This window comes from Dama dama, chromosome 12, assembly GCF_033118175.1.
Source record: "Dama dama isolate Ldn47 chromosome 12, ASM3311817v1, whole genome shotgun sequence".
NCBI lineage: Eukaryota > Metazoa > Chordata > Mammalia > Artiodactyla > Cervidae > Dama > Dama dama.
The window spans coordinates 24,216,667-24,234,393 of NC_083692.1; the positions used below are offsets into that span (position 1 = coordinate 24,216,667).

A 17,727-nucleotide genomic window follows, 5' to 3' on the forward strand; every position below is an offset into this window, starting at 1 on the left:
AAAGGAAATACCAGGTAATACCCAGAAGGCTGTGGTTTCGCAAACATACCCTAACTCATTAGTATGGGATTGTGGACAAAACAAGTGTCAAAATATCTCCAGCAAACATTAACTACATCCAAGAATAGATCTAAATAATCCTGTCCTCTGGTCCTGATAGGGTGGTCTCCTGGAAGATTGCTGATCTTGGGGAGAGAGAGGAGTAAACGGGTGGAGAAGTAAGAGAAGGGGAAGGCCCCACTGGAGGGGAAATGTGTCTATGAGGGACCCATTGACAGGGCTGGAATCTGGGGGCCCAGGTAGACAGCCGATGACCAGTGTCCTTCCTGGGTTCACCCTCCGTGTCTGCTCTACTCCATCCCACTCCAACTAGTGGCAGGGGTTCCTTTGTTGTTGTCCTAATTTTTCTAACTTTTTACTTGGAAGTAATTTCAGACTTACTTCAGAAGTAACTTCAGAAAAGTTGGCAGAATAGTACAGAACACACATGCATGCATGCTAAGTCACTTCAGTTGTGTCTGACTCATTGCTGTAGACCCCAGGCTCCTCTGTCCATGGGATTCTCCAGGCAAGAATACTGGAGTGGGTTGTCATGCTCTCCTCCAGGGGATCTTCCCCACCCAGGGATTGGGTTCTTTGCCACAAGTGCCACCTGGGAAGCCCACAGAATACACATATACTCTTTATCCAGATTCAATATTTTTTTTAACATTTTGCTTTATCATTTATGTTCTCTCTCCTTCTTTCTCTTTTTCCTGAGCCTTTTTAGAGTCAGTTGCCTACATGGTGGCCCTTTCTCTCTGGATAATTCATGTGTGGATTCCTAAGAATAAGGATACTGTTTTATAATCTCTGCAGTATGTTGAACTTTAATATGACACTTTATCTAATCTGCTGATTTTATTGCAGATTTGTTGATTAACTTAATAGCATCCTTTACAGCATTTTTCCCCAGTCAGGATCCAACATGGCATTTGTTATGTCTCTTTTAGTCTCTTTTCATCCAGAACAGTTCCTCAGTCTTTCTTTGTCTTTCATGACAATGACATGTTCAAAGAAGACAGCCTTCTTTTCACCTTTAAAAAAAAAAAAAATGGAATGCTCTTCCCTTTGGAGTGGTCTGCTGTTGGGTCATGTTTAGACTCCAAGTTACACATTCCCAGCTAGCATACACAGGAGTGATGTTGTGTCTTTTTTGGTGTGTTACACCCAGAGGCACCAAATGCCCTTCTGTCACTTTTATGTGATGTTACGTTTGATCACTCGGCCAAGGTGTCCCATTTCTTCACTGTGTGTTTACTAATTTTTCCTCACTACTAATAAGCAGTCTGTGGGGAGACAAGACCATATGAATGTCTTACTCCGAATCTACATTTTGCCCCAAGACTTAGCAATCATCCACACTGGATTTGCAGGTATTTCTGGATCCCACCCGAGGGATGGGAGGTCGAGCTATCCGGGACCAGGTGACCTATATATGAGGGCCTCACCCACATGGGAGGGCCTGGCTGTGCTACCCAGCCCTGTTGAGTAACCGCATCTCCATGATAATTTCCCTCTTCCTACTCCCACCAGAAACAGAAACTCATTCGTCATTCACTCAACTGACACATAAGAATGTTCTTGCGAAAGCTTCACAGCTTTATTTGGGCACGGTAGGGTATAAAAAGAAAGCTCATTCCTTCGATGCCTTTAAGAAGCCTACCATTGAGTTGGGGAGACAAGACTTGGTCACTGAAAGGTAAAGAACATGTAAGTCTTTAGTACTGTGACCCCACAGGACAACTCAACAAGAGTTATCCTGTGACCCTGGAGAATTAGAGGCTCTTAGGAATTTGGGGGGAGAGGGATCAAAGTGGTTTAGGTAAGATTGATGCAGGGACCTTTCGTTAACAAGGGTCATCTCTGAGTGGGCATTGAAGGACAGGTAAATCTGGATAAACAGAAATAAGGGCACTCCAGAAGGGGAATGGTGTGCACAAAGGCCCAGAGATGAGAGTATGGATGGAGTGACTGTGGGATGGCGAGTTATGTACCAGCCTGGATGGGGCCAAGGGTTGCTGTAGGTGGCAGGATCTACACCTTACTGAACACCTACCTCATACCAGGCATTAAAAAAAAAAAAAAACTTTTCTGATTCTACAAGTGATACATGTGTGGTATAAGACATTTAGAAAAATAGAGCTATAGAAAGAAAATTTTTAATGAAGTCACTCTGTTCTTTCATCCAGAGATAACCAGTTAACCGTAGTGTGGTTCCTTCATTTCTGAGATCTTTGACATTCTTCTGGCAGTGGCTCATTTGGGTTCATGGACTCAGGAGCCCTTCTTGTCCCTCAGAGGCTATTAATCATATTTTGACAAACGTTTCATTCTGTTGACTTTACTAATTTTGTTTTCTAGCTAGAACTTGTATTCTCTAATTTGGTGCTTCTTTGGCTGTTTTGGTTTTTGTCAAATGTTTGGTGAGTCTTGGTTGTGTTTCTCTCTCTGTATTTTGAGGTTTTTCGGTCACCTCTACATGAATCCCGATTACATGCTCTCAAGCCAGGATGCAGGAACTGTCTAGGTGTCCCTTTGCCTCAATGCCCTAATGTCCCTGGTGGAGGGACAGCTGGGTGGAGACGTGGGCCAGGGGCTGCTTGCCTGGCTGCTCCAGATCCCATGACCAACCACTCAGGGCCTCTCCGGGACCCCTAATCTGCTTGCTCCAAACTGGATCCCCCAGAGCCATTCCCCCAAATGTAGAATCCTTAGCCACACTGCTGGGGTTAAAATCCTAGCACCGGCACTTACTAGCACTATGACCTTGGGAAAGCTATGGAACTCTGGGTCTTATTGGTAAAGTGAGGAAAATAATAGTCTCTGTCTCAAAGGATTTTTGTGAGGGTTCAATATATGTGCTGTATGAATGTCAGTTATTATTATTTTTCATGGTTTTATTTGTGGGGGTTGTGGTTTCTCTATCAGTTTATTATCATTTACTTCCATCTTCAAGGATAGAATTCCCTCTTGTTTTTTGCTGTGATGGATTTATTCTTCTTAGAAAATGTCTTTTGTGTCACTTTCAAGGGCCTTGGGGGAGGTACACAGTTGACCCTGGTCTGCCATCTTGATACAGTGATACATTTCCTTCAAATCTTCTTCAGTGAGCTGTATGAGTCTTATTATTATCTGTAATATGTACACGAAGGCATCCATTGCCATCTCTCTCTGCTCACCCAGGAGCCTGGCCGAGGGCAGGACTTGCCACCTGGTCTGGGATCCTGGATGCTGACTCTGTCTTGTGCAGGCCTGGGAGGGGATGAGTCCTCTTCTGGGCCTTCCTCAGGCTGGTTTGAGGCTGTCCTAATGAATGTAATGGGTCCTCTGCTTCCTTTGTCAAAAGGAATGTTAATTATTTTCAGCAGTCTAATTATGTGGCTAATGAGAGCCTGGCTGAGATAACATTCCCTTTAATTACTCTTGCCTAAGTGCTGTTTGGAGCCATATCTGAACGTGTTGCAAAGCTTGGTACTTTCACAGTGGATGGAGCTGTCTGAGAGAAGCTGGTCCAGAGGGACCTGGGTTTCAGGACTTAAGGCCCACAGTGGAAGCGCCTGGCTGCAGTCAGTGCCCAGCCTCGGGTATGCTGGCCTGTCCTCTGGGCCGTTACCTAAAGGGATGATCAGATCAGGTCATGTATGGAGCAAACAGCAACCATAACAGCTCCTCCTCAACAACTCATTCAGTCCTCCCCCCTAGTGCACCTGGCCTTCAGGATCCTCTTGGCCAAGCCTCTCACTCTTGGGGGACCTGCCCCCTGCCTTTTCTCCCATTCAGTACTTGGATTTTGAGTTCCTACTGTATGTCAAGTTTTATCCAGGACATGAGGATGCAAAGATAAGGAACCCATGGTCCAGATGGCTTTCCAAAACCAAAAATTTGATCACACCCTTCTCCTCTTTGCCCAGGAGCAATGTCACATGTCTGTGTTCTGACCCCTACCCTCTTCCAGGGTTTATCTTCTGTACCTTCCTTTAGTTCCGATGTGTTCTGAGGTGTCTTTCAATAACTGGGCCTTCGTGGGCAGATCCATGGAAGGCATCTCTCCCAAGCTCCTGGGTGGGCCTGAGTAGGCTGGAAGGGGCAGGTCATATGAGATTGTTTGCTGTAAGAATGAAGGGGCAGCTGTAGGTGGGCTGTTGCCATAGGAGAATTAAGTGCCCTGACTCCTGTCCACACATCTGCATCTCTCATGAGTGATGGGAGGGGAAGTGCTGATGAAAACCTCGGTCCTCCCATTTTCCAGCTGTCATTAAGCCTCTGAGCCTCCCTTGCCTCCTGAGTCAATCCACGTCATGGGCTTATGGAGGGGACCCATGAGACGACCTGTGTGACACCTGCCCAGCATGTAGAGGGTGCTCAATAAATGGTTTGAAGTTTTGTTTTTTTTTTTTAAACACTCCAAGAAGCAGCCCCTATGCTGAGTTACAGCCAAAGACACAGGGACGGGTCTCATTCACCAATGGCCAGGGCCCTCTCCTGGCCTCTTAGATAAAAGTCACTCTTCAGACAGTAGACAGTGACTGTCTTGGAACAAGGGTTCATTCTCCCCCATCTCACAATGGCAGCCGTGGTTGACTAGGCCTGAGCCTGTGGGAGAGAAGGAGAGTAGGGTGTCTGTTCAGAACACAAAGATTTCCAAGAACAAGGAACGAAGCTCAGTCTTAGGTCTGTATGTTTGCCAGCCTTTTGGTCACCCTTGATAATTCCGAGAGCAATGTCCAGTGGAACTCTCTGTGATGATGGAAACGTTCTACCTCTGCACTGTCCAATATGGTGGACACTTGCCACATGTAGCTCTGTGCACTTGAAATGTGGCTCCAGTGACTAAGGAACTGGATTTTTAAATTCTATTCATTTTTAGTTAATTAAAGTTAAATTTTAAATAGCTATATGTAGCTATCAGACTGGCTAGTGCAGTTGTGCAGTTATCAGAAAATTAATCTCTGAGTACTTCATATTCTGGGCTTGGGCTGCATCTCAAGGCTACTAGTTTTCACATGTCCTGTTTGGAGAAGAGAGTTGAGTGTGCTGTTGGCAAAGGCCAGGTGAGTCAAGGGGCAATGACAAAAATCAGTGACCAGAAGGGCAATTTGGAACCCCCAGAGCTATAGCCTTCCTGCTGAGATTCACTGACTGTGCTGGGCATCTGACCTTCTTATTCCACAGTTCTGCCCCCTTACAGTCTGCAGGGGGCAAAGCCACTGGTTTTCACAGCAGCAGAGATGGGTAGGTGGTGCTCAGGTATGTGATTCTCATGCCAGCTACGTATGTTCCAGATGATGGAAAAACTACCTGTGCTGGTCAGGATTTTCTTGATCACAAGTGACAGAAAATCTAACAAACTAGCTGGAGAAAAAAAGGAATATCTACTTTCTCGTTAAGGTGAAACACCCGGACTAGAGAGGATTTGGTAAAGTTACTTAAATTCTTTTGATCAGAAGCAGGTGGAAATTCTAGGCCATCAGTCAAAGGATTTTGTCTTCCCTTCATTGTTCAATACAATTGCCAACAAAAGCTGAAGGTTTCACAATTTCCAGCCCCTGACCACAGAAAGAGTTTTCAGTGGGCTGGCTGTATTTACTTGGCACCTGAGCACTTTGCCCTGACCTAGTAGACCCTGTAGGGATCACCAGAGGACTCTGGGGGCAGGGAATGTCAGACCCCTAATTACACAAAGCTTGTTTAGCTTGTTTCTGCCTCAGGATCTTTGCACTTCTGTTCCCTCTGCCTGGAATGCTTTTCCCGACACTCTTTGCAAAGCTTCTTTGCATCTTTCTGACCTATGCCCGATGCTAGCTCCTTAGAGAAGTTTAAGACTCGTCCTCCAGCATCTAGTTTCTTTCTGCCCCCTACCAGGCCTTTCCCCTTCTTCGTGGCCTGATATCAGACATTACAGCATGTGCTGGCTGGCTTCCTTATTGTCTGTCTCCCCACAGAGCTGCGAGCATCAAGCGGGCAGGAACCTCACCTTGCTCACAGTGGGTGTAGTGCCTGGCCTTCAGCAGGTGCTTGGTCAATATTTGTTGACTTCTGGAATACGACACCTCAGATGAAGAAACCAGCCTCCACAGGACTTCCTGGACCCAGTCCCCTGTTGTTTAGAAATCTCCGGGGGTGGCTTGGCTGCAGAAGGCTGTGAAAAGTAGGGCATTGGGTGTCACGCTGTTGACAACGTCCAGACTTGTCCTCGCCCTGGGTTTCTTTCTGCCTTCCCTGGGAAGGCAACGAAGGGGCAGGGTCTCCATTGCTGCAAAGGTAGGGTGCGGTGGATTTACCTGTGGGACCTCCTAAGGATGTGAGCAGTAATAGGGAGAAACCAGATAGATGAATTCCTGCTCAGTGTGTGGGGGCGCCCGTGAGGCCACTGTCGTCTCTTCCTGTCCAGCTGACAGCAGGAACCTGGCTGGGGTCACGTGATGAGGATCCCAGGGCCCCTCAGCTGCTGCCCGGTGGGATCTGCATAAGGGATTATTGGCCGAGGGGAGGGGAGCCGGCTCTGTACAGTAACACACGCCTCGCTCTGGGACGGCGGCCAGGCAGCTAATTAGAGAGCCCAGCAGCTGTCCAGCCTTTCAGGCCGCGAGCAGCAGCCACCCAGGGCCAGGGGGTGGGATGGGAGGGAAGGCAAGGAGCGCAGGGTCAGAGACCACCCTCTAAGGTGTAGGGGGATGTGGGCAGGCCTTCAGGGTTGGTTCTGGGGGTAGGAGGGAAGTGGGGAGTTGGGGAGAGTGGGCTGGAGAGTGGGGAGGAGGAAGGAAGAAGAGAAGGTTATCAGGACAGGGTGGTCTGCAGGTGAGGCAGAAGACCCGGGGTCAGGGCGGGGCGGGGGGGGGGGGGGGAGGGGGCGGGGCAGGGCGGTGAGATGTCCAACAGGCAGGGAAACCCACATTCCAAGCCCAAGGTGAGGGGAATGGAGTGGAAGGACACGGCCAGGTGGAGTGGGGAACCTATCCCCTATCTCCACCCTTTCTTCCGCATGCCGGTCAGGCCCCAGGGCTTGGGGCTCCTTGCTCCCCAGAGGGAGCTGACCACACTCAGCCTCCCTGCCCCCCACTCCCCACCCCACCCCGGGGTTCACACCTTGGTTTGGGAAGTTGCCAAATCCACTTGCGTTCAGGGTTGGTCTTACTACAGGACAAGTAAAAGCAAAAGGGAAGAACTGGGGAGGATTTGCATAACCAGAGCACACCCCAGTGAGTCTCTGGGGCATCTTTTCTTTACTTTATGTGCACCTGGTTGGGGGAATCTGTGGAAGAGAATAGAAGAGAAAAAGGCATAGTGTTTGCCTGCCGCTTTCTGGTTTCAGTCTTAGGTTCCGAGCCATGGAGAAGGGTTGGGGGAGGGTACATTGGATTTTGAGGTTCTAGTCAGAGAAGCAGAGATTCAATCCTGCAAGCCCAGCTTACCCTAAATAGTTACAGGGGAGGAGAGAGAGCATTGCGGTGGGAATTTCCTGCCAGCAGCTGCTGGTTAAACCTCTTTGGGAGATGAATCCTACGTATATCAAAACTGGATGCGCCTTTTGAGAGTGCCAGCACATCGTAGAAATAACAGAATAGGCGTTGGTATTCTCTGACTTGAACCTGAGCTTGGCCTCTTGCCCACGTGAGAGCCTTCAGTGTCTCCCAGGATGCCTAGGATGCTCTGTTCTAGCCCCATCTCTCCTCTCATGTCTTCTGTATTGTCCAGACCCCAGGCACTCACCCCATCTCTCCTCACCTTAGGCTGGGTGATGGCTTTTGGAGGTAGGAGAAAGGATAGCAAGCACCCTTCTTTCTTTCCTCTGCAGAGACAGCCCTGGCCATTGTAAACCAATATTTACGTGCTTTGTGGGAAAGAACCCTTCTGTGATGGTGGCCTAAAAATTAGAGAAGATACGGGGCTTCCCTGGTGGCTCAGATGGTAAAGAATCTGCTTGCAATGCAGGAGACTCGGTTCAATCCCTAGGTTGGAAAGGGATTCCAACCCTGGAAAGGGATTCTTCATTCCCTGGAGAAGGGAATGGCTACCCACTCCAGTATTCTTGCCTGGAGAATTCCATGGACAGAGGAGCCTGGTGGGCTACATACAGTCCATGGGGTCACAAAGAGTCAGACAATGACTGAGTGACTTAACACTTTCAGGCATCATTATGTTTGATTAGTAACACTGGATGTTGCAATCACCCAGTAATTTAGCTGGAGCCTTCTCTACCTTGCCTGTCCCTCCATCCAACAGAAGTTCCATGGTTTCAAGGGATTCACCATATGAAGGGGGAAACAGACACTGAATCGTTTTAAGATGGGACCATATGTTTCAATGGGAGGATGTTCAATGCCCTGTAGGAACATCGGTGATGGAATAACTGGGGGACTGTGGGAGGATGTCACAAAAGAATGAAGAGGGGCAGGATCTCAAAGGAGGTGTGGGTGTGATGGGCTGTGGAGGAGGGCAGTTAGAGAGAGCTTGAACTTGAACGTGGTCTCCTTCAAGCTTCTGGGGCATCTGGTTGTGTTGAAGAAGAAGCTGGATGGACAGACTCAGCAGTGTTTTCGAGTAAGCGGCTTACGGAACGGACTAAGTAGATTACACTCAACGAAGGACGAGCATGTGCGGACATGGGCCTTGAGAATGAAACTGGGATGGGAAGCAACTGGAAGGAATGCCGTGTGGAGAGAGGGGTGACTCTGGAGCCCTAGGACCAGGGCTTGAATCAAGTGTGTGGATTTGGCCTAATCGCTTAATGTCCTAAAACTCCGTGTTTTCATCTTTAAAATGCAGCAGGGTTGGGGACAGGGTGGGAGGTAGACTAATTCCTGCCTTCTCTGCAGGAGTTTGGGGAGAATCATGAGAGATGATACACTTGAAAAAGTGTAAGTTCTACCCCCATGTTAGTTGTCTAATGGCTCTTCGCCCATTCCTCTCTTCCAGAAACTTCTGGTTCAGGTCATGCTGTCCACAAGGGAGCATGCCCTCTATACCCTGGGACCCAGTCGAAGGGTCCAGGGAGTGTCAGAGGAGTCTGGGAACAGCTGGTACACTTGGAGGCAGAGGTGGGACCCCATCAAGTCCTTATCCAGCACCCCCACCACCCCCTGGCTCCCTAGAGGGACAGCCTGCAGATGAGGAAGGAGGGGGGCTCCAACCTGAGGAGGAGCCCCAGATGGACCCCGTTTTGACTGCTGCACCTCATCTGCTGGGGCGGCCCCGCAGCCAGTGAGGGGCTCCCAGGGCTGACTGCAGGCAGGCTGTGCTGCCAGGATGTGGGCTTTGGTTTCTGTTTCTGTTTGGGTTTGACTTGTGCTATTAAGGAGGCCTGCTTAGGGCCCAGAGAAGGGGAAGTGCCCGTGAAGGGGAATCAAACTCCCCAGGCATTGGGCCATGGTGATGCTGGGAGTGGAGGGTGTGCTGGATATGCCGATGACAGGTACGTGCCAGGGTGACCCCTGCCCATGGTCTGGCAGGCTGGGAGAAGGGAGGGTGGGCTCCTGTTTGTGGAGGAGATGGGGAGGGGCTGAGGCCAGGACAGCATAGCAACCCACAGCCCCTCACCCACTCTGTCCTTCATCCAGAGGCTCCCGGGAGAGAGCTGGTGGTGCACAGCTTTCCTACCCCAAAGTACATGCGCACACAATGAATTTCAGTTCCTCAAGTCCTGCCCTTTCACTTCTCTTGGCTCCCCTGCTGCCTTGCAGGTTGTCAGCTTTGGAAGCAAAGGCCCAAGTCACCCCTGCTCAGAGAGCCTGGCAGGTAGAGGGAAGGAGGAGGGTGGCCATGGGTAGCAAGCAGCTCAGGTGATGCCTCTATGGCTCACCCTGCTTGATGTCCCCTGGGTATGGTGACAGCTCCCCCTGGTCACACACTGTTCTCGGTTTCTGAGCAGCTGGTCCCTCCTTCTGTAGGACTGGGCTGTCCTTGGGCTCATGCAGAAGGGGCAGTGTCCCAGGGATTTTCAGTGGAAGCTTCAGCACTTTCATATTAAAGCAAAAATGTTGTTCAGTTGCTCAGTTGTGTCTGACTCTTTGTGACCCCATGGACTGTAGCACACCAGGCTTCCCTGTCCCTTCCCTGACTATCTCCCAGAGTTTGTTCAAGCTCATGTCCATTGAGTTGATGACGCCATCCAACCATCTCATCCTCTGCTTTCCCCTTCTCCTGCTGCCCTCACTCTCTCCCAGTATCAGGGTCTTTTCCAGTGAGTCAGCTCTTGGCATCACACGGCCAAAGTATTGGAGCTTCAGCTTCAGCATCAGTCCTTCCAATGAATATTCAGGGTTGATTTCCTTTAGGAAACAAAAAGAAATGTTGAAATCTCTACCAAATGGTCAAGTCTTAGGGCTAAATTAAAAACATATATGTGGCAAGGGATGTCATAAAATCAGATTTACATCAGCTTGTAGTCAGTCACTGATGTTAATAGGAACAGTCTGACAATAATAAAAAAAAATAATAGAATGAATTAAATTTGAGTGAGTGGGGTTGCGGGGATGGGGCTTTGGTGCACATTGTGTTGGTGTGCTTGTTTTTCCAGGTGTAATTGTGCTTGGCTCCCCAAATGCTAAAAACAAATGTCCTATGTTGTCTGTCTCCTGTGAGGTTCTTGACTGCCCTTGAGAACAGATGTACCCACTACAGGGTGAAGGTGAGAGTGTAATTTGAAGCTCAATTGAGAAGGGAACTGGATTCTAAAATTATATCGCCACTCGGATTTACAAATGTGCACACATTCACTCATGGCGCAAGAAGCGCTGCGTCCTAGCCCCCGCGGGAGTCGCCTGGGATCCTTGCCTGGTTCTCATCACCGGATTAACCAGACCTGGGTGAGCAGGACGGCCGGGAGGAGGTGGCCGGCTCCAGGAGAGGGCCCCGTGGCCTGGGCGTGATGCGTGTCTGGTGCTGAGCCAGTGCCTGGAGTTGTCATGTCTGCCTTGAGGTCGCCGCTCTGACCGGTCTGGTAGCTCAGATCTGGGGCAGTTTAAGCTGATGAACTCCTCCTCTTTAATTCCAGGGATAAATGGAAGCCACCGGCCCAGTAGCCAAGGATCAGCTGAGCCCTGGGGCTAATGCTTGCTCACACTGTTGAGAGTGGCACTGCGGCCCAGCCAGGCACCCACAAAGGTTAACCCGGGACACTCGTGGCCAGTGATCCTGATGTCTGTTCAGAGCTGCGCACTCAAGGGTGTGATAAGTGAGTATGTTACTGGCTCCCAGGGGAATCACTGGCCCTTCCTGCCTCAGCGGCACAAGCACGCGTCTGGAGATTCCACTTCTGAGCCTGCTTCCCATCCGAGGGCCTGTCACAGGGTTATGTTTTGGAATGAGAGGGCGTTTTCCAGCAGTTTCAGGCCGTGTCACATGCCAGAGCCATCTTACAGCTACATGGCTTCTAAAAACCAGGCCAGAGCCAGTTGAGCTGAGTGATGGGAGACACCCAGCCCCAAGGAGACGGCAACTTCCCCAATTCTTGTTCTCATCTGTAGGCTCATGGATGCGTTGGGCCCTGGGCTTCGCCTCTGTGCAGTGGGAACTGGATCTTACCTAGGCTCCCAGACTCTGCCCAGAAGCCAGGAGCGGATCTTGTGGCTTGGGTAGGGCATCCAGGCCACTGGATGGGGAGGGATTTGTGGCGTCTTGGCTGCCATGAATGTCGTCAAGAGAAGCAAGTCCTCCACTGCTTCCAAGTGTCTCAGCCACGTCTCCTCCGCAGTCCAGAGGAGCGGCTCTAGGGCGAGGGCCCTCTGGCTGCGGAGTCTCCTCTGTCCTCACACAGCCTTCCTTTCCAGCCTCAGCCTCTGGCTTTTCCTTGAGGACACTTTAAAAAATGACAATTGGCTGCTTTACCCAGAGGCTGTCCAGCCTGAAGGCTCATCTGCCTGAACAGGGCAGTCAGCCCCACTGAGGGATTCAGAGCCAGCAGATTTAGAGCTCCCCGGGAAGGCAGGTCAGGGAGGGCTGGTGCTTTTGCACTGCTGACTGGATAGGCTTCTAGGAGGTGTTGGACTGGTCCATGGGAGTGCGGAGCCCTTAGATTCTACTTAGGAGAGGGGCAAGGGCAACTGGGCACTTCTCAGCTTTAGGTAACTCTTGACTCCACTGCTAGTTGACAGTTTAACACTCAAGGCTAGAATTTACTTTTCAGTCAGCCAAGGCTTACAAAATCAGTTCGTGACTAGACAGTCTTTCAGGAAATGTGTTACTGTATTGATTTATAGCCAAGGTGGTGTGAGCAAGCCTGGACCATGGGAGGGGGTTTGGGGTGGATGGATGGTCATGGAGGCCACTGTGGGAAACACGGCCACTCAGACAGAGATCTATTCCCTGCATTAGACAGAATTCCCCAGAACAACCTAAATCCTCAGCCTTAAAATAGCTGTGCCCTGGACTTCCCTGGCAGTTCAGTGGTTAAGACTCCATGCTTCCACTACAGGGGGCATGGGTTTGATCCCTGGTTGGGGAACTAAGATCCCATATGCCATGCGGAGTGGCCAAAAACAAAAACAAAATGGTTGTACCCTTTCGTCCAGTGATCCCACTTCTGGAATTGTTGAGAACTCTTTCATTAGGAAATAGTCCCAGCAAAGACAAGGGCTGAATTTTCCTGTTACGGGCATAAAAGAGATGTTTCTTGTGGTGTCATTGTCACAGTGGATATGGAAAACAGTTATTCTCCCTTTGTTGAACATCTAGGTTAAGTAAATTATAGTTTCCCACTTGGTGGAATATTATGCAGCCATTATAATGAGGAGGACATGGGAAATATAACAACTTGAAATAATGATTATGATGTCATGAGTGAAGTGTCAGGTTACAGGATAGGTACATTATGGTAACTTGTAAAATAAACACATGAGAAAAGACTGCAGAGGGGAAATGATAATGCCTGCTAGCTGCTGGAATTATGAATGCCTTTTCTTTCTATGATGCATTAACTTGTTTATTTTAAAATGAAATTAAATCTGGATGTGTACACACCATACCTTTAAAAGTGATTTTCTCTAACTTGTGGGAAGATGGGGGACTTCTGCTTTCTACGTCATTCCTTTCTGTCATGTTTACATTTCAACTGTGAGCACATGTCATTTTTGTAATTGGGAAAATGACTTTAAAATGCTAGAAATAAAAAAATTTTAAAGGCTATATTTCCCAAGAAAGAGTTGAAGAGAAAGGCTGAGCTGGTTAGCTATTTATACCTGCTCCTATCAGTTTAAGGACCTGAACCTGTTTGGGCCCATTCATTCATCATCAACCTATTCATTCACAGGTATCAGTGGATTTCACTGCTGCTCACTGTTCTAGGCACTGATTACCCAGGCTCATTCTAACTGGGAGAGACAGACAGTGAACAAGTAGCAAAATGTCAGAAACTGAAAGTGCTGTGACTGAACAAGTAGCAAAATATCAGAAACTGAAAGTGCTGTGACTAAAATGGCATGATGTGAGTGATGGGGAGGCTGCTTTGCATCAGAGATCAGAGAATCCTCTGAGGGGTAATGGATGAGCTGAGATCTGAATAACAACAGAGAGGCAGCCTCGGGAGGTCTGGGAAGGGGGGGTCCTGCAGCCTGCAGGCACCACCCGCAGGCTGTCCGTTGCTGCCTGAGCCCCCGTGAGCCTCTGTGCCAACCTGACTCTATGCCCCAGGCCCACTTGCCCCCCTGCACCTGCCAGCTGGGATATGCTTAGCATCTAAGCGCATCTGAATCCTCCCCTGCCGGCCATCCTGCGTGGATCGGTTGCTTCTGATACTTTGGTTGCTGCTGCTCCAGGCACAAGGCTTCTCTGGGCAACCTCCACTGCTCTTGACTGGCACTGCCATGGCAGGGCTGGGGCATCTAAGATTCCCGGCAGCACTGGGGCAGGCTGGCAGTCAGGGAAGCTCTGGGTAATATATGTCCTGGTGAGAGGTCTTTGAGTGGCACGTGTTGCTGTGATGGTCCTGGGAGGGTCAGCTATGACCCAGGAGGACCTTCACGTCGTTCCTGCCAGAACGCAGCTTCAGAATAGAACCTGGCCTCTCAGGAGAGGCTGAGAGCCTTCAGCAGCTCTGACACCAGACCTGAGCTTCACTGATGATCTACCTAGAAGCTCCTGTCCTTGCTTTCCTGTTGTCTCTCCATATGCCATCTCAGCCTGCCACAAGCAGAAACTCAGAAAATGTAGTGCCCTTAGAGGAGCCTGCAGTCAGGTTTAAGGGCAGTGAGGCGTGCTGATCAGGAGGGAAGGCTCTCGAGCTGGGTTTGAGTCCCAGCGGACAGCTGCCTTGTATAGCTGTACAAGGCTGTACTTAGCCAAGTAGGAACTTGGGCTAATTTTGCAGCCTTTCTCTGCCTCAAATTCCCCATCTGTGAAATGGGTTTAAAGATTATCTGAGTTAACACATGGAAAGTACTGTGAAGAGTGCCTGATTATTATTGTGACTTGGGAAGTGGCAGACAGACCATCCCTGGGAGCTTTCCTGGGGGACACCCACAGCAAGAGAGAGTGGGACTGTACAGCGTTCTGAGCAGCCAGTGACCACAGGTATTTTCCCCCACTTGCTTCCCTTCTGGCCCTGAAGGCCCTCCCCACCACAGTTTTCCTCTCATTCAACCTGATGACCACAGGGGAAGCTCAGGACTGCTTGAGAACTTGCATCTGGCGCCCAGCTGTCAGGGCACCCGCCCACCCTTCATTGACTCCACTCCCCTACCAGGAGACTAGACTCGGGGTCGCTCAAGCCATGCCCCAAATCCCTTGCCCTCAGGGGCCCCCGGAAGGCTTGTGCTTCTCCCTGGGGCAGTGGTATTAATTAACTCTAGTTGCTTTGTTGCCTGGGGATGGGGAGTGAAATTTGGGAAGTAAATTAAGTGAAAGAGGAAGGCCTGCCTAGCGTGTCTGCATGGAAGGGGACTCCCAGTTTTCTAGCAAGATGCTCCTCTGGACGAAAACTCCCAGAGTCTCTGTGTTGTAGCAGCTTAGCTTCCAGGAACAGGATAGGAGTTTTGGGCAAAACCAGGAGCAGTCACCCCATCTGGTTTTGCCTCCAGACCATCTTGGACTTTTATGGTATTCTCTTCACTTCTCTCAATTACTTGCTCTGCTCTCTGCCACCTAAGGAACAGCTCAGCAGGTTCTGAGAATAGCAGGTGAGATTCTCCCAGGGAGCCAGGCTCAGAAAGCCGGCCTTCCCCCCGGTCCCCACCTGTTTCCTGGGAGGGGCGGTGCCCTGTCCTTAGGAGCCTCTTAAGCTCTGGTCCTTTGCGGGAACTCCTTGTGCCCAGATTCTTTCATCATACACGAGGGCTCTTGTACTTGTGTACTGTTCCCCCAAATCCTGCTTGTGAAACCATCCACTGCTCTCCAGAATGTTTTCTCTGCCCTCAGTCTTGCCCATGCTCTCCTCTCTACTCCGCCCCGAGTTTTCTTTGCCGGGCTGTCCCATCTTTGTGTCACGGTCCTCAGGATGGTTATGTTTGTCAGCAGGAGAAAGGAGCAACGTCTCGTGAGCTGCTGGTTCCTTTTGATGCCGGTCTGACTGGGGCTCTGATCCCCGGGGCAGAACAAGAGAGGTACTAGAAGGGCCTGGGGCAAAGGGTTCAGGTGGAGGGAGGCCAGGCAAGGATGGGGGGCTGCTGGGCCTAGCAGAGGGAGGGAGAGCCTGTGCTAGCTCAAAGTTTAAGCACAGCTCCTGTGATGATTAGAAATGGGTTTGGGGAGTGGAGTTCTGAAAATCCACCCCGGCCACTGGCCGCCTCTAATTTTAGCATCTGTCCCATCACAGTGTGAGCTGCCATCCCGGCTGACGACACTTTCTCACATCCCTGTCCCTGTCCTCAGCCGTGCCTTCTGGCCCCAGCCAGGACTTCCAGCCTTCCCCATTCATCTTCCGTGGACCAGTCTTGGCACAACCTCTCAGACTCGGCCTGACTTCTCCTAGGTATGCTTCCCCCCACCCCTCACCCCCACCCCCTACCTGTGTTCTTCCAGGCTCAGAAGAGTCTAAAAATGGAATCCAGGTCTTGGGCTCTCCCTGTTCTCTCTCTGCCACCATCCTCTTACCCTTTGACAGCTACTCCTCTAATCTTGCTTCTGCTCTCTAGGGTTTGGGGGGTCCATCTCTTCCACGTCACCTGCTCCAGGGTCGAGGTGGGGGCTGGAGCCTCTGATGTGTAACTGGCCAGGAAGCCATTCTTGGCCGCCGCAAAAGATGAGACCAAGAGGCAACGAGAGCAGGGTTTTAAAATCAGCATCAAGATGGGGACTGAGCTGAGTGATGTCTCCACCAGTTACATGAGGCTGCTGAAGGACACATCTGAAGAAGCCCCTTCCTTGGAGTCCTGTGGGACAGAGGGGCCAGGGGTACAAGTGCTGGTCAGGTGGAGAAACCTGAGTTCAGGGGACCCTGAGTCAGGCGGGAGGCAGAGTGGTCTCCAGGCCACCTCTGTCCACCCCCCTCAGACCATGGACCCCTCCTCACTCCTCACTAGTTTCACTGCCCCGCTCTGCTCTGAGCAGAGCTTAGAACCTGTTAGGAGTTCAGGATAAAATGAGAGCTTGAGGAACTGTGCCAGGAATGCTGGCCTTTTCACTCATATTCTTTTAAAGCCTGGCCCTCACAGGGCTGGTTCTGGGACCCCTCCCCACTCATCAAACCTCCTCAGCCACACAGGAGCTTCCAGCTCCCGTTGACCCTCCTCAGCTGGGTTTCTGTCCTTCTGTGGGCTATGGTGAGACTTTATTTTCATGAGTAGCTTGGCTGCCTGGATTGGGGCTCTGGGTGGAGGCGAAGACCTGACTTGCTTGGTATGGAAGGCTGCCCGGCTGCTAGCAAGGACAGGGGCAGAAAGACTCTGCCACAGGTAGGAGGGAGAAGCCGATCAGAAGCCTGGCTCTGTGCCAGAAATGAAAGCCACCTTTTTTTGAGCATTTGCTATATCCTTAGTAGTGGACTTCTCTTAGCTCATCCATTGGCCCTGTAACCCTTGGAGCAAGTTACTCATTACTCTCCCATGTAAGGAAACTGGGGCGTCCCAGGTGGCTCAGTGGTAAAGAATCTACTTGCCAATGCACGAGATGCAAGAGACATGAGTTTAATCCCTGGGTCGGGAAGATCCCCTGGAGACAGGAATGGTTACCCACTCCAGTATTCTTCCCTGGAGAATTCCATGAACAGAGGAACCTGGCAGGCTACAGTCTATGGGGTCGCAAAGAGTCGGACACGACTGAGTGACTAACACACACTGCATGCCTTTGCAAAATCAAAATTGTACTAAGTATCCTGTTTTGAATTCTGCCTTTTTTCTCTTAATATTGTATTAAACAAACATTCATCAAGCAGCTACTAGTGCTGGCCTTCAAACAAATTGTAGCAAAGCCGAGTGCTAGCTGTCATCACAGAAGCAAGTGGGGTGCAGAGGTAGACAGGGCAGTGGACAGCTCCGGAGCTGCAAGTGTTTAGGAAAATATTCACAAAGGAGGAGGTGGATCTTGAAGAAGGATTATGACTTCTCGGGCCATGGGCTGGACGGGTGGCAGGGGTAGGGGTGCATTGTGCAGCAGCAGCAGTTGGGAAGGGCACCCCAGGTAACAAAGTCAGCAATGGAGGGATCAGGAGGAGAGGCTCCAAAGCAGAAGTGGATCACGAAGGGCTTTGCCAGTCATCCCTAGGAGTTGAGCCTAGGCTTTAAGTGGAGAGAAACATTGGGTTTGTATTTTAGAAAG

The 17,727-nt window shown here is 50.3% G+C and overlaps 1 protein-coding gene and 1 long non-coding RNA gene across 10 annotated transcripts in view; one reads left to right on the forward strand and one right to left on the reverse strand.

Annotated features, from left to right (window-relative positions):
- The window catches only part of TMEM229B (transmembrane protein 229B), a 40,104-nt gene that overhangs the window by 15,380 nt on the left and 6,997 nt on the right, over nucleotides 1-17,727 (forward strand). For 4 of the 9 annotated variants that reach the window (XM_061156828.1, XM_061156830.1, XM_061156832.1 and 1 more), the window contains exons 2-4: nucleotides 11,036-11,215; nucleotides 15,490-15,575; nucleotides 15,844-15,943. The gene's annotated coding sequence lies outside the window, so the exon portion shown is untranslated. Of the gene's footprint in view, nucleotides 1-1,722; nucleotides 1,742-9,301; nucleotides 9,455-10,623; nucleotides 10,848-11,035; nucleotides 11,216-15,486; nucleotides 15,576-15,843; nucleotides 15,944-17,727 lie in introns of those variants that run through there. The other 5 variants (XM_061156834.1, XM_061156837.1, XM_061156831.1 and 2 more) reach the window with 5 other exon arrangements.
- LOC133066101 (uncharacterized) lies at nucleotides 1,725-8,072 on the reverse strand. The gene is made up of 3 exons (XR_009695075.1): nucleotides 7,129-8,072; nucleotides 6,017-6,181; nucleotides 1,725-4,635 (listed from the first exon to the last, which is right to left on the reverse strand). It is a non-coding gene; the product is annotated as an uncharacterized LOC133066101 (long non-coding RNA).